General features: G+C 43.2%; 1 protein-coding gene across 2 annotated transcripts in view; it reads right to left on the bottom strand.

Annotated features, from left to right (window-relative positions):
* Sec23a (Sec23 homolog A (S. cerevisiae)) overlaps positions 1 to 9861 on the bottom strand; it is a 71637-nt gene extending 61776 nt beyond the window's left edge. The window contains exon 1 of one of the 2 annotated variants that reach the window (XM_013012336.1): positions 9714 to 9861. The gene's annotated coding sequence lies outside the window, so the exon portion shown is untranslated. Of the gene's footprint in view, positions 1 to 12; positions 111 to 9713 lie in introns of those variants that run through there. The other variant, XM_013012335.1, reaches the window with a different exon arrangement.
* Positions 9862 to 12304: the final 2443 nt, after the last annotated feature.

The raw sequence follows: 12304 nt of genomic DNA, 5'->3' as shown, positions 1-12304 counted from the left end.
GTCAGTGCTTACCGCAGCGCCCTTCCTGCGAGAGCGGCGCCGGTCGCAGCCTCTCGTCAGTCGTCTGGGCCGCGCCCGAGCCGCCGTGGCACCGCAGTCACAGGGCCCCGCCCCCCGGCGTCCGCGAGGACCTCGGCCGGCCAACGAGGCACGGGCGGCCTCTGCCACGTCAAGGGGGGCGCGAGGGGGCGGGGCTACCGGAGGAAAGGGCGGGGCTGTGAGAGGAAGGGGCGGGCGGAAGGAGGGGCGCTGGGGTCGAAGGGGCCCGGGCGCTCCGGCTTGGGCGTTTGCTAAGGTTAAAATGCTCTCCTTGAGCTCCGCGGTAAAAAAAAAAAAGGGCCAAAGACCATTCAGTTCAAACGGTTGTCACAGCCGGGCGCCGGTGGCTCACGCCTGTCATCCTAGCTACGCAGGAGGCTGAGATCTGAGGATCGAGGTTCAAAGCCAGCCCGGGCAGGAAAGTCCGTGAGACTCTTATCTCCAATTAACCGGAAGTAGCACTGTGGCTCAAGTGGTAGAGCGCTCTCCTTGAGCTGAAGAGCTGAGGGACAGCGCCCAGGCCCAGAGTTCAAGTCCCACCACCGACCAAAAAAGAAAAAAAACAGTTGTCACGTTCCTCAGCCATAATGAAATAGCTGTCACTGCGAAACGACTAGAAAGAACCACCTGCCAGGGAGCTGGGAAGTGCGGTGGCCCTGGTGGAGGGTCATTCCCCTCCCTGCACGTCGTAGAAATGGTGGCCAACTGTTGTAGACTCAAGACCAAGAGAAAAAGAGGCATCCTCCAGAACTCCGTCTTTCCTGGGGACCTGGTTGATCTCTGAAACCTTGTGGTTCTTTCGCCTAGTATGACTAGTACTGAACACCTACTGTGTTGCAGACAATTGACATGGTGATGACAGAATGGCCTGGTGGAATTCACACTCTATTTAGGTAACTCTTGCCAGTCTATCTCTTTTCCTTCTACATCTTCTCTGCCACCTCATCTTCTCCTCCCTACAATAAACCATCTTTCGCTGGTTGTTGTTAATGTGTTTGCTGCAGTCTGGTGGCTGATCTTAGGCAACCACATCCTTCAGCCAGGGATCAAGGCTAATTCCAAACAAAACAGCATCTAAAAGTCCTTTGAAGCTTAGGCTTATCAGCATTTTATGGAGTAGCCCACAGCCTACATTCATGAGGCCATAATACCATACCTAAATTTTACTTTCTATAATATATGTGCTACTATTATTTTAGAAGGTGGAAAAGAATGTTTGCTTGTCATATTTGAAATAGAATCCTAAAGAGGAAATCGAAATCAAGGTAAAAATCAATGTAGACCTTCAAATAAAGGAGGCCCAGGAAAGAGTAACCTTAACAGAACACATAAAAGCAGTATGGACAATGTCATAAAGTTGGAATGAGAACATTCACAGAAACTAAAGATCCAAGAATGAGAACAAATAGACAAGTGTTAAGGTGCTGGGAAGGTGGATCAGTGGTAGAGCGCTTGCCTTGCATGCATGAGGCCCTGGGTTTGATTCCTCACACCACATAAGCAGAAAAAGCAGAAAAAGTGGGGCTGAGGCTCAAGTGGTAGAGCACTGGTCTACAGCTGAAGAGCTGGGGGACACTGCCCAGGCCAAGAGTTCACACTCCACAACCGACAGAAGAAAAAAAAAATAGACAAGTATTAAGTCTGTAGGGTGGTAGGGTTATCTATGCCAAAATATCATATAAACAAAATTTTTCTCACACTTTTAGAGGCTAAGAAGTCCAAGATCAAGACAGGTGCTAATGGTTCACTCCTGTAACCCTAGCTACTAAGGAAACTGAAACCAGTTCAAAGTTCAAAGCCAGCCAGAGCTGAAAAGTCTGAAAGCCTCCATCTCCAACCAGTAAATTTTAATTTTTCAGATTGTTTTATTCCAGTTCAGTTTGTCTTTCTTGGAAGCCTCATAAACAATGAAGAGAATTTTTTATTTTGTTAACTCATTATATTTGCAATTACTATATGTATAAATTGGACTTGTACATCTAAGATACACACAGGTTTTGAGTGATTTTGCTTCTCCTATGTTTTGTTTTGTTTCACTTTGTTTTTTGAGACAGAGTCTCACAATGTAGTCCAAGCTTGTGTCAAACTTTTCATCTTCCAGTCTCTATCTCCCATAAACTATGCTTTCAAGCACTCGCCACCAAGCCCAGGTACCATGCCTATACCTTGAAACATACTACATACTACTTCATCATGTACAGCATGATTTCATCATTCTTCCACAAATATTCCAAATTACACTTAAAAAAACAAAAAGATTAGAGGCTGGGAATGTGGCTTAGGGGTAGAGTGCTTGCCTAGTATGAATGAAGCCATGGGTTCAATTCCTCAGTACCACATAAACAGAAAAAGTTGGAGTAGCGCTGTGGCTCAAGTAGCATAATGCTAGCTTTGAGCAAAACAAGCTCAAGGACATTGCCCAGGACCTGAGTTCAAGCCCCTGGGCTGTCAAAAAAACAAAAAAGACTAATGAGTAGGTTTGGAATAAATGAGGAAGGGGAAACAAAGGAAAGGGTGACATTGACCAAGGAACATTGTACTCATAAACTAACATGTTGAATTGGAAACCCTTTGTACAACTACTTAAAGGTACAAATATCTAATGATTTTTTTTCTTAAAAGTAAGCCAGACACGAATGGCTCATACCTATAATCCTAGCTAGTCAGGAGGCTGAGATCTGAAGATATTGGTTTGAAACAAGCCTGAGCAGTGAAGTTCACAAGACTCTTTTTTTGTGGTAACACACCACACACACACACACAAAAAAAAAAAAAAAAAGCCAAGCTCGGCACCCATAGCTCACACCTGTAATCCTAGCTACTCAGGAGGCTGAGATCTGAGGTTCAAAGCAGCCCAGACAGGAAAGTCTGTGAAACTCTTATCTCGAATAAACCACCAAAAAGTCAGAAGTGGTGCTGTGGCTCAAGTAGTAGAGAGCTAGCGTTGAGCTGAAGGACAGCGCCTAGAGTTCAAATCCCATGACAGACAAAAATAAAAAAAAGTAGAGCTGTGACTCAAGTGGTAGAGCATTAGCCTTGCTCAGGGCAGCACCCAAGCCCTGAGTTCAAGCCACAGGACCAGTATGATAAATGGATCAACAGATAGATACATACATAGATAGATTTTAAAAGTTTTTTTTAAAAACAGAAAAAAAGACTAATATAATAAGAAAAAGGAAGAATGGTAGCATTCCTAAGCTGATAGTTAAGAAACACTACAGTAAAAAAAATAATAAAACATGTTTTATTACATTCTCCAAAGGTTCAAGAAGAAATGATTGATAGATTAAGTAGTAAAGGAAGGAATAAGAAAATCACTCTTTTTTTTCTTTTTTTTTTTTTTGTCGGTCATGGGGCCTGAACTCTGGGCCTGGGCACTGCCCCTCAGCTCTTCAACTAGGGCTCTATCCCTTGAGCCACAGTGCCACTTCCAGCTTTTTCTGCTTATGTGGTGCTGAGGAATCATGCAGGAGGGCTTCATGCAGGCGAGGCAAACACTCTACCACTGAGCTACCTTCCTAGCCCCAGAAATCACTCTTTGAAAGACACATACTTTGCTGGGCACCAGTGGCTCACACATGTAATCCTAGCTACTCAGGAGGCTGAGATCTGAGGATTGCAGTTCAAAGCCAGCTTGGGCAGTCCATGAGACACTTATCTCCAATTAACCACCAGAAAACCAGAAGTGGTGCCGTGGCTCCAGTGGTAGAGTGTGAAGAGCTGAGGTACAGCACTCAGGCTCAGAGTTCAAGCCCCATTGACCAACAAAAAAAAAGACACTTCTATCTGTGGGATGCATATTTAATACATATATATTGTGGGGGGCAATGGTGGTAGCAGTAAGATTTGAAATCCAGGGCTTTTACTTGTTAGAAAAGCACCCTACAACTTAAACCATGCCTCCAGCCTCAATCTTTTACTTTAAGGTCAATTCCATTTATAAAGGAAAGTTGATTTTGACTAACAGTTCTGGGGGTTCTGGCCATGATGATGCCTTGTTGCTAGCAGAGTCCTAAGGCAGGGCAGGACATACATGTAAGGCAACAGATAATAAGCCTGTGTGTGCAAGTCTCCTTCCTTCAGTTTTCTTCTTGCAATGCCTAAAGGATTTCATTAGCTTCCAACAACTATTATGCTTTTAACTTTCACTAAACATAGTTGAAAGACAGATGAAAGAGACAGAAATTTTGATCCAATGAGAACTGTGAAATCCATGAGTCTTTACATAATCACATGCAAGTGGATTTCTCAAGCACAAAAAAGTGAGTGAACAATGTATTTTTCTCTTTTCTCTCTTTTTTTTTTTCCAGTGTCTGGAAACTGTCCCTGGGGTGCTTTTGTTCAAGGCTAGCACTCTACCACTTGAGCCACAGCTCCACTTGCCGCTTAACTGAAGAATCTCATGGACTTAAGCCTGGCAATTGGTAGCTCATGCCAGTAATCCTAGCTACTCGGAAGCTAAGATCTGAGGATCACAGTTCAAAGCCAGCCCAGGCAGGAAAATTCATGAGATGCTTTTCTCCAATAAACCACCAGAAAACCAGAAGTGGTGCAGTAGCTCAAGTGATAGAGTGCTCACCTTGACCTGAAGCGCTCAGGGACAGCACCCACAACCGACAAAAAAAGGGGGGGTGGCTAGGAAGGTGGATCAGAGCTAGATTGCTTGCCTCACGTGCATGAGGCCCTGGGTTTGATTCCTCAGCACCACATAAGCAGAAAAAGCCGGAAGTGGTGCTATAACTCCAGTCATAGAGCCCTAGCCTTGAGCTGAAGAGCTGAGGGACAGCACCCAAGCCCAGAGTTTTGGCCCTATGACTGGCAAAAGAAAAAGAACAAAGAAAAAAAGAAAGGAAACAGCTTACACTAAGCAAAAGGAACGAAATGTACATATCACCTGATTTGGAAGAAACAGTTGTATTGTCAAAGTTTGTAGAGTTCACAAGCTTTATAGACCATGATAATGACAATTTGCCTTGTCAAGATTAAAACATGTTCATGACTTTAGCTAAGTATCACTATCCCACAATACTGTGAAATTTATGCAATCACTTATATTTTTATTCTTATCATAAAGATGATATAAAAAGAGATTACAGTTACATACATCAAGTAATGAGTACATTTCTTTTTGGACAACATCACCCCTTCTCTTGCTGTCTCCCAGTTTTTCCCTCTTGTTCCCACCATCAAAGTTGTATAGTTCATTTTCAACATAGTGTTTAGTGAGTACCACTGCTGCATTTGTTCACCCATTGTCCCTCATTTCTGTGCCCCCTTACCTTCCCAAAGATAGATAAATGAACAAACAAGACAGAAAGAAAACAAAAACAAGAAAAAAACCTCCTGTTTCCATTTCCAAGATCGTGCTCTTCTAATAACACAAATTACAATATTTATTCACACTTCAAGAGATTTCCCTGCATAAGTTTAATAGATATGATTCTTTTTTTGTTGTTGTTTTTTGGTTTTTTTGGGTCCGGTCGTGGGACCTGAACTCTGGGCCTGGGCGCTGTCCCTCAACTCTTCAGCTCAAGGCTAGCACTCCAGCACTTGAGCCACAGCACCACTTCCGGCTTTTTTTTTTGTTTATGTGGTGCTGAGGAATCGAACCCAGGACCTCATGCATGCAAGGCAAGCACTCTACCACTGAGCCACCTTCCCAGCCCTCTTTTTTTTTTGCTAGTCCTGGGGCTTGAACTCAAGGCCTAGATGGTGTCCCTGAGCTTTTTTGCTCAAGGCTAACACTCTACCACTTGAGCCACAGCACCACTTTTGGCTTTTTCTATTTTATGTGGTACTGAGGAATCAAACCCAGGGCTTTGTGCATGCTAGACAAACACTCAACCACTAAGCCCTGATATGATTCTTAAGTAGAAAAATGCTGCCAGGCACTAATGGCTCACACCTGTAATCCTAGCTACGCAGGGGGCTCACGAGGTTGAGATCTAAGGATCATAGTTCAAAGCCAGCTTGGGCAGGAAAGGCTATGAGACTCCTATCTCCAATTAAGCCCCAGAATACTGGAAGTAGAATTGTGGCTTGAAGTGGTAGAGCACTAGCCTTGTGCAAAAAAGAGCTTAGGGATAGCATCCAGACGCTGAGTTCAAGCCCTACAACATGTTAATGAATATAAAAGGTGTATATAAAAAATGTATATAAAACAATGCATTTAAAAAAAAAGATGTATGGGGCTGGGAATATGGCTCAGTATGGAGTCGTTGCCTAGCATGCATGAAGTCCTGGGTTCCATTTCTCAGTACCACATAAAAAAAAATAAAAAAAAAAAACAGAAGTTGTGCTGTAGAATGCTAGCCTTGGGCAAAAGAAGCTCAGGGACATTGCCTAGACCCTGAGTTCAAGTCCCAGGTCTGACAGAAAAAAAAGGACATAGATAGATAAATAGAAAGATAAATCGATAGATAGATGACTAGCAGCAGGTGTGGTGGCGCACACCTGTAATTGCAGCTGTAGGGAGGCAGAGGCAGAAGGAGCACCAGATCCAGACCAGCTTGGGCTACATAATGAGACCCACTGGAAGAAGAGGGAAGAGGAGGGGAGGAGAGGAAAGGGGAGGAGAAAGGAAGGAAGCACAGAAGGAGAAAGAGGACTAAAAGAGAAAAGTTTTTGTTTTGTTTTGTTTATTGTCAGTCATGGGGCTTGAACTCTGGGCCTCGATGCTATCCCACAGATCTTCAGCTCACAGCACCACTTCTGGTTTTCTGGTGGTTAAATGGAGATAAGAGTCTCACAGATTTTCCTGCCTGGGCTGGCTTAAACCGTGACCCTCAGCCCCCTGAGTAGCTAGGATTACAGGCATGAGCCACCAGCCCCAGCTAATGATTCAAGAGAAAGAAGAAAAAGAAATGACATGAATCCATGATCAAGTAGTAATGAATTTGAGATTTGCTGTTACTTCTTATAGGATGGGAATTTTCTCATTCATTTGAAACAGATGATATGAAATTATACCCAGAAAGCACTGAACATTTGGGGTATACATCTTCAAAACCAGGAAAATTTGGAATGGAAAGTGAGGCTTAGATTTTTATCAAAATGTCTAATAATGTCTTTTACTTAAAAATTCATTGATTATTCCTTTACTCTAATTTGTATAAATTATTGGTAATATGATATGACTGAAATGGCAGAGAACCAACGGTGAACAAAAAAGGAAACCAGGAGGGAAGGCCCTGAATTCAAACCCTAATGCAAGCAGCAAAAAAGTAATTAATGAAAGAGAAAGGTTCTATCATCAAATAATGTCAGGAAACATAAAGTTAAAACAGGCTTCTTGCTGGGCCCCAGTGGCTCACACCTGTAATCCTAGCTACTCAGGAGGCTGAGATCTGAGGATCACCGTTCAAAGCCAGCCCAGGCAGGAAAGTCCATGAGACTCATGTCCAATTAACCACCAAAAGCCATTCATGGAATGGCCCAACTGGTACAGCAACTAGCCTTGAACAAAAATCTCAGGGACAGCACTGAGATAAGCCCCAGGCGCACACACACATACACACACACACACACACACACACACACACACACACACACACACACACACACACACACACACACACAGAAAATAGGCTTCTTAATTCATCATGGATTTGAATATCATAATATTTACTGTGGGGACTGGGAATGTAGCTTAGTGGTAGAGTGCTTGCCTAACATGCATGAAGCCTGGGTTTGATTCCTCAATAACACATAAACAGAAAAGCCGGGTGCTGGTGGCTCACGCCTGTAATCCTAGCTACCCAGGAGGCTGAGATCTGAGGATCACAGTTCAAAGCCAGCCCAGGCAAGGAAAAGTCCATGAGACTCTTATAAACCACTAGAAAACCGGAAATGGCACTGTGGCTCAAGCGGTAGAGCGCTCGCCTTGAGTTGAAGAGCTGAGGGACAGCGCCCAAGCCCAGAGTTCAAGCCCCACGACCGACAAAAAAAAAAAAAAAACAACAGAAAAATCAGAAGTGGCACTGTGGCTCAAGTGGTAGAGTGTTGGCCTTGAGCAAAAGAAGTTCAGGGACAGTGCTCAGACCCTGAGTTCAAGCCCCAGGACTGGCAAAAAAAAAAAAAAAATATAAATATATATATATATATATTTGTATGTATGTATGTATATATATAGTGAATCTTCAAGAGTGGGATTTAACTACATGTATCAAAGATACCTGAGCTTCAATTTTTTTCTGGGACTATCTTAGAGCAGGTATTCTAAACATCCTATGAAAGACTGTCTTCCACATTACCTTAAATACTAGTTAGTAAGTAACAACCAATAGTGTCTTCCAAACTCAGAATCCACAGATGTTTCTAAACCAGAGATTCCAGTACTAGTCAGATGAAAGATGATGAATTGTGTACATTAACCATAAGCTGGAGCTTTCACTTCTACTATTCATTTTGAATTTTATTAGATATAAAGCAATCGTAATTGTTTGTTTTGGTGCCCATCCTAGGGCTTGAACTCAGGCCTGGGCATTGTCCCATAGTGTTTTTACTCAAGGATAGCTCTCTACCACTTGAGCCAACATTCCACTTCTGGCTTTTTGGTGGTTAATTGGAGAGTAGTTAGGGTTACAGTCATACGTCACTGGCACCGGGCTTCTTTACTAACATGAATTCTTTTCCATCTGTGTAACATGGAACAGACCAAATACAGAAAGCAACCTTTGGAGTACTCACTAAAAACAGAAATGCTTAGATTCTTCTGTTTTGAATTTTCAGTACCAATAACACGCCAATCATCATTGCAACATAGCATTTGTCTGATTTCTATTCTTCAGTAATAGTGATGATAACTATAGTACATCTAAGATTAAAAAAAAAAAACGTGTTTGGCACCAGTGGCTCATGACTGTTAGTTATCTTAGCTACTCAGAGGGCTGAGACCTGAGGATTGTGGTTTGAAGCCAGCCAGAGCAAGAAAGTGCATGAGACTCTTATCTCCAGCTAACTAGCAAAAAACTAGAGAGGAACTATCGCTCAAGTAGAAGAGCAGTAGCCCTACTACAAATATAAATAAATAAATAAGACTAATAACTCTCATAGAAATTATAGAATCCTAAATTTGACCACAATGATCAGTGATCAGCCTTCTGTGTGATAAATGAAGGTAAAGAGGAGAGGTTGAAAGGAACAGACACTGAGCACTGGCCACTGACTTATCCTACCTACTTGGAGGCTGAAATGTGAGGATCATAGTAGCCAGCCCAGGAAGGAAAGTCTGTGAGTCTATTATATCCAATTAACCATTAAAAAGATAGAAAAGGAGCTGTGGCTCAAATGGCAGAGTGCCAGCTAGCCTTGAGTAATAAAGTGCAGAGACAGCACCCTGGGCCCTGAGTTTAAGCCCCAGGCCCAGCAGACACACACACACACAAAATTCTGCCTAGCATGCATGAAGCTCCAGTACTACATACACAGAAAAAAAAAAAACCAGAAGTGGTGCTGTGGCTCAAGTGGTAGAGTGCTAGACTTGAGCAAAAGAAGCTCAGGGACAGTGCCCAGGCCCTCAGTTCAAGCCCCAGGACTGGCAAAAAAAAAAAAATTCAAAACTTACAAAACAAAGGAGGGAAATTTCTTTTAAAAGAAGACCTTGATTTCTATTTTTACAATGAAAGAGGAGTGTAAGTTTTGCTTGCCATTCCCATGAATAAACTAAACCTAACCTTGGTTTTCTGACATCAAGTCAGCTACCTCGCTTCTTTGTGGATGTCCATCTCAGAGGCAATGAACAGCATTCTCAGACAGGATCTGAAAACTGCTCATACCCAAAGTGTGCAGGGATTATCTCAACATTGAAGGAGCCTCTAGATTCTAGCTACAGGGGAGAAATAGGAGAGAAAAAGTACTGGTAGTCAGAGAGGGTCAGTTTCCAGATAAGGATATCTCCAAAGGAAGACACCTAGGCTAGAAACACAATGATACATATGAGCATTGTTGGCCAACAAGGATGGTGCAGGGCAAGCCACTGACTGCCAATCCAGGTTGGACACTGGTGCACTGGTAAGGGGGAGAGCAGCTGTCAGGTAAAGCATCTGTAATGTCTGAGGACAGGATTAAATAAAACTCCATAACTTGTTAACCAGAAGCTCCACACCTCAGAACTATCCCCGTTTCCTAATATCAAAGCTCCACTTTCTCCAATTTGCTTAACAAAGCCCAAATCCTATAAGTGAGTTCTGATTACCTCCTATTGAGTTACCACCTGGATGCCAATCATGTAACCACAGGAGCAACCAGACCGTAATAGGAGTGTGTCATAAATATTAACCACACATATGTAGATTTCTACATTCAGCACCATTCACTACCTAGTCTCTGTGCACCAGCCATACTGACCTTCCAATTTTCCAACAGGACCTATAAGTCCTTAAATCTTTCTTGATTTGCTGAGAAACTGAATATGCAAGCAGTCAATGGTGAAATCACACACACACACACACACACACACACACACACATAAACAGAAAAAGCTGGAAGTGGCACTGTGGCTCAAATAGGAGAGTTCTAGCCTTGACCAAATGAAGCTCAGGGGACAGTTCAAGCCCCAAGACTGGCAAAAAAAAAAAAGATGCCCTACTTCTCAAAAGCCCATTGTCTTCATTCATTTTCTGCTGATGTAACAAAATAATATAGATTGTGTAATTTTTGTTGTGTTGTTAGTCATGGAGGCTTGAACTCTAGGCCTGGGCACTGTCCTTCAGCTCTTCACCTCAAGGCTATTGCTCTACCACTTGAACCACAGCATCATTTCTGGTTTTCTGGTGGTTAAGTAGAGATAAGAGTCTCATGGACTTTGCTGCCCAGGCTGGCTTTCAACCGCAAACCTCAGATCTCAGCCTCTTGAGTAGCTAGGATTACAGGTGTGAGCCACCAGCACCTGGCCAGACTATGTAATTTATAAAGCACAGAAGCTTATTTGGCTCATAGTCTTAAAGGCTGGGAAGTCCAACACTATAGCACTAGCACCTGTTGGGAATCTGATGAGGACCTTCTTTCTGCATAGTAATGGTGCAGAGAATCACATGCCAAGTGAAAGCAATGAGACAGAGACAGTGGCTGACACCTTTAATCCCAACTACAGAGGCAAAGACAGGGACAGGGAAGATCAGGGTTTGAGACCCCATAGCAAAAAGTTAGTGAGATACTATCTCAACAAAAAATCTGAGTAAGGGGGCGAGGAATGTGGCTAGTGGTTAGAGTGCTTGCCTAGCAAGCATGAAGCCCTGGGTTCGATTCTTCAGTACCTCTTAAACAGAAAAAGTAGGAAGTGGCACTGTGGCTCAAGAGGCAGAGTGCTAGCCTTAAGCAAAAGAAGCTCTGGCACAGTGCCCAGGCCCTGAGTTCAAGCCCCAGGACTGGCACGCACACACACACACACACACAAGTCTGAGTAAGGTGTGAAGCACACACAGGTAAGGAAGAAGTAAGATTGTGGTTCCAGGTCACTCTAAGAAAAAAAAAAATCCTAAAAAATAACAAAGGACTAGGATGTGGTTCAAGTGTGAGGTCTGGAGTTCAAACCTCACCAGTACAAAAAGAAAAAGAAAAAAAAGTTGGAACAATGATGTTAGCTTGGGATTGACTGTCTCCCTCTTCTAAGCCATTAATGTCATCATTAAGGACCTGATCCTCATAATCTCCTAATCCTAACTACATCGGAAGGGCTCCACTTCCAAATATCATTAACATTGGTTTGGGGATCAAATTTCCAACTCAGAAATTGTGAGATGCATTTAAACCATAACACCCACCTCTATCTTCCCCATTTTCAATAGCCAGCCTTTAATAAGAACATTCCTAAAGATTGCCTTTTTTTTCCCCCACAACTAATCCTTCCCAATCCCTGCCTGCAGAAAATGCAAGTGGGAGGTGGTTGGTGGCTCACTCCTGTAATCCAAGCTACTCAGTAGGCTGACTCGGCAGGAAAGTCCATTGAGCCTCTTATCTCCAATGAACCACTTTGGCTCAAAGTGATTGAGGGCTAGGGTGGTAGAACTCAGGGAGAGTGCCCAGGTCCGTGAGTTCAAGCCCCACGACCAAAAAAAAAAAAAAGTGGTTCCTAAAATTACTTCTGATTATCTCCGGTAGTTCGCGCCAGTAATGGAAACTATTCAGGAGGCTGAGAACTGAGGATCAGGGTTCGAAGCCAGTCCGGGCAGGAAAGTCGGTGAGACTCTCCTGCAATTAACCACCAGAAAACCAGAGGTGGCTCAAAGCGTTGGGGCTCTAGCCTAGCGCAAAGGAGCTCAAGGAC

The sequence above is a fragment of the Dipodomys ordii genome, unplaced genomic scaffold, assembly GCF_000151885.1.
Source record: "Dipodomys ordii isolate 6190 unplaced genomic scaffold, Dord_2.0 Scaffold16, whole genome shotgun sequence".
Classification (NCBI taxonomy): Eukaryota; Metazoa; Chordata; class Mammalia; order Rodentia; family Heteromyidae; genus Dipodomys; species Dipodomys ordii.
Note: the sequence above shows the minus strand (reverse complement) of the source record. Positions and strands in the feature narration are given on the sequence as shown.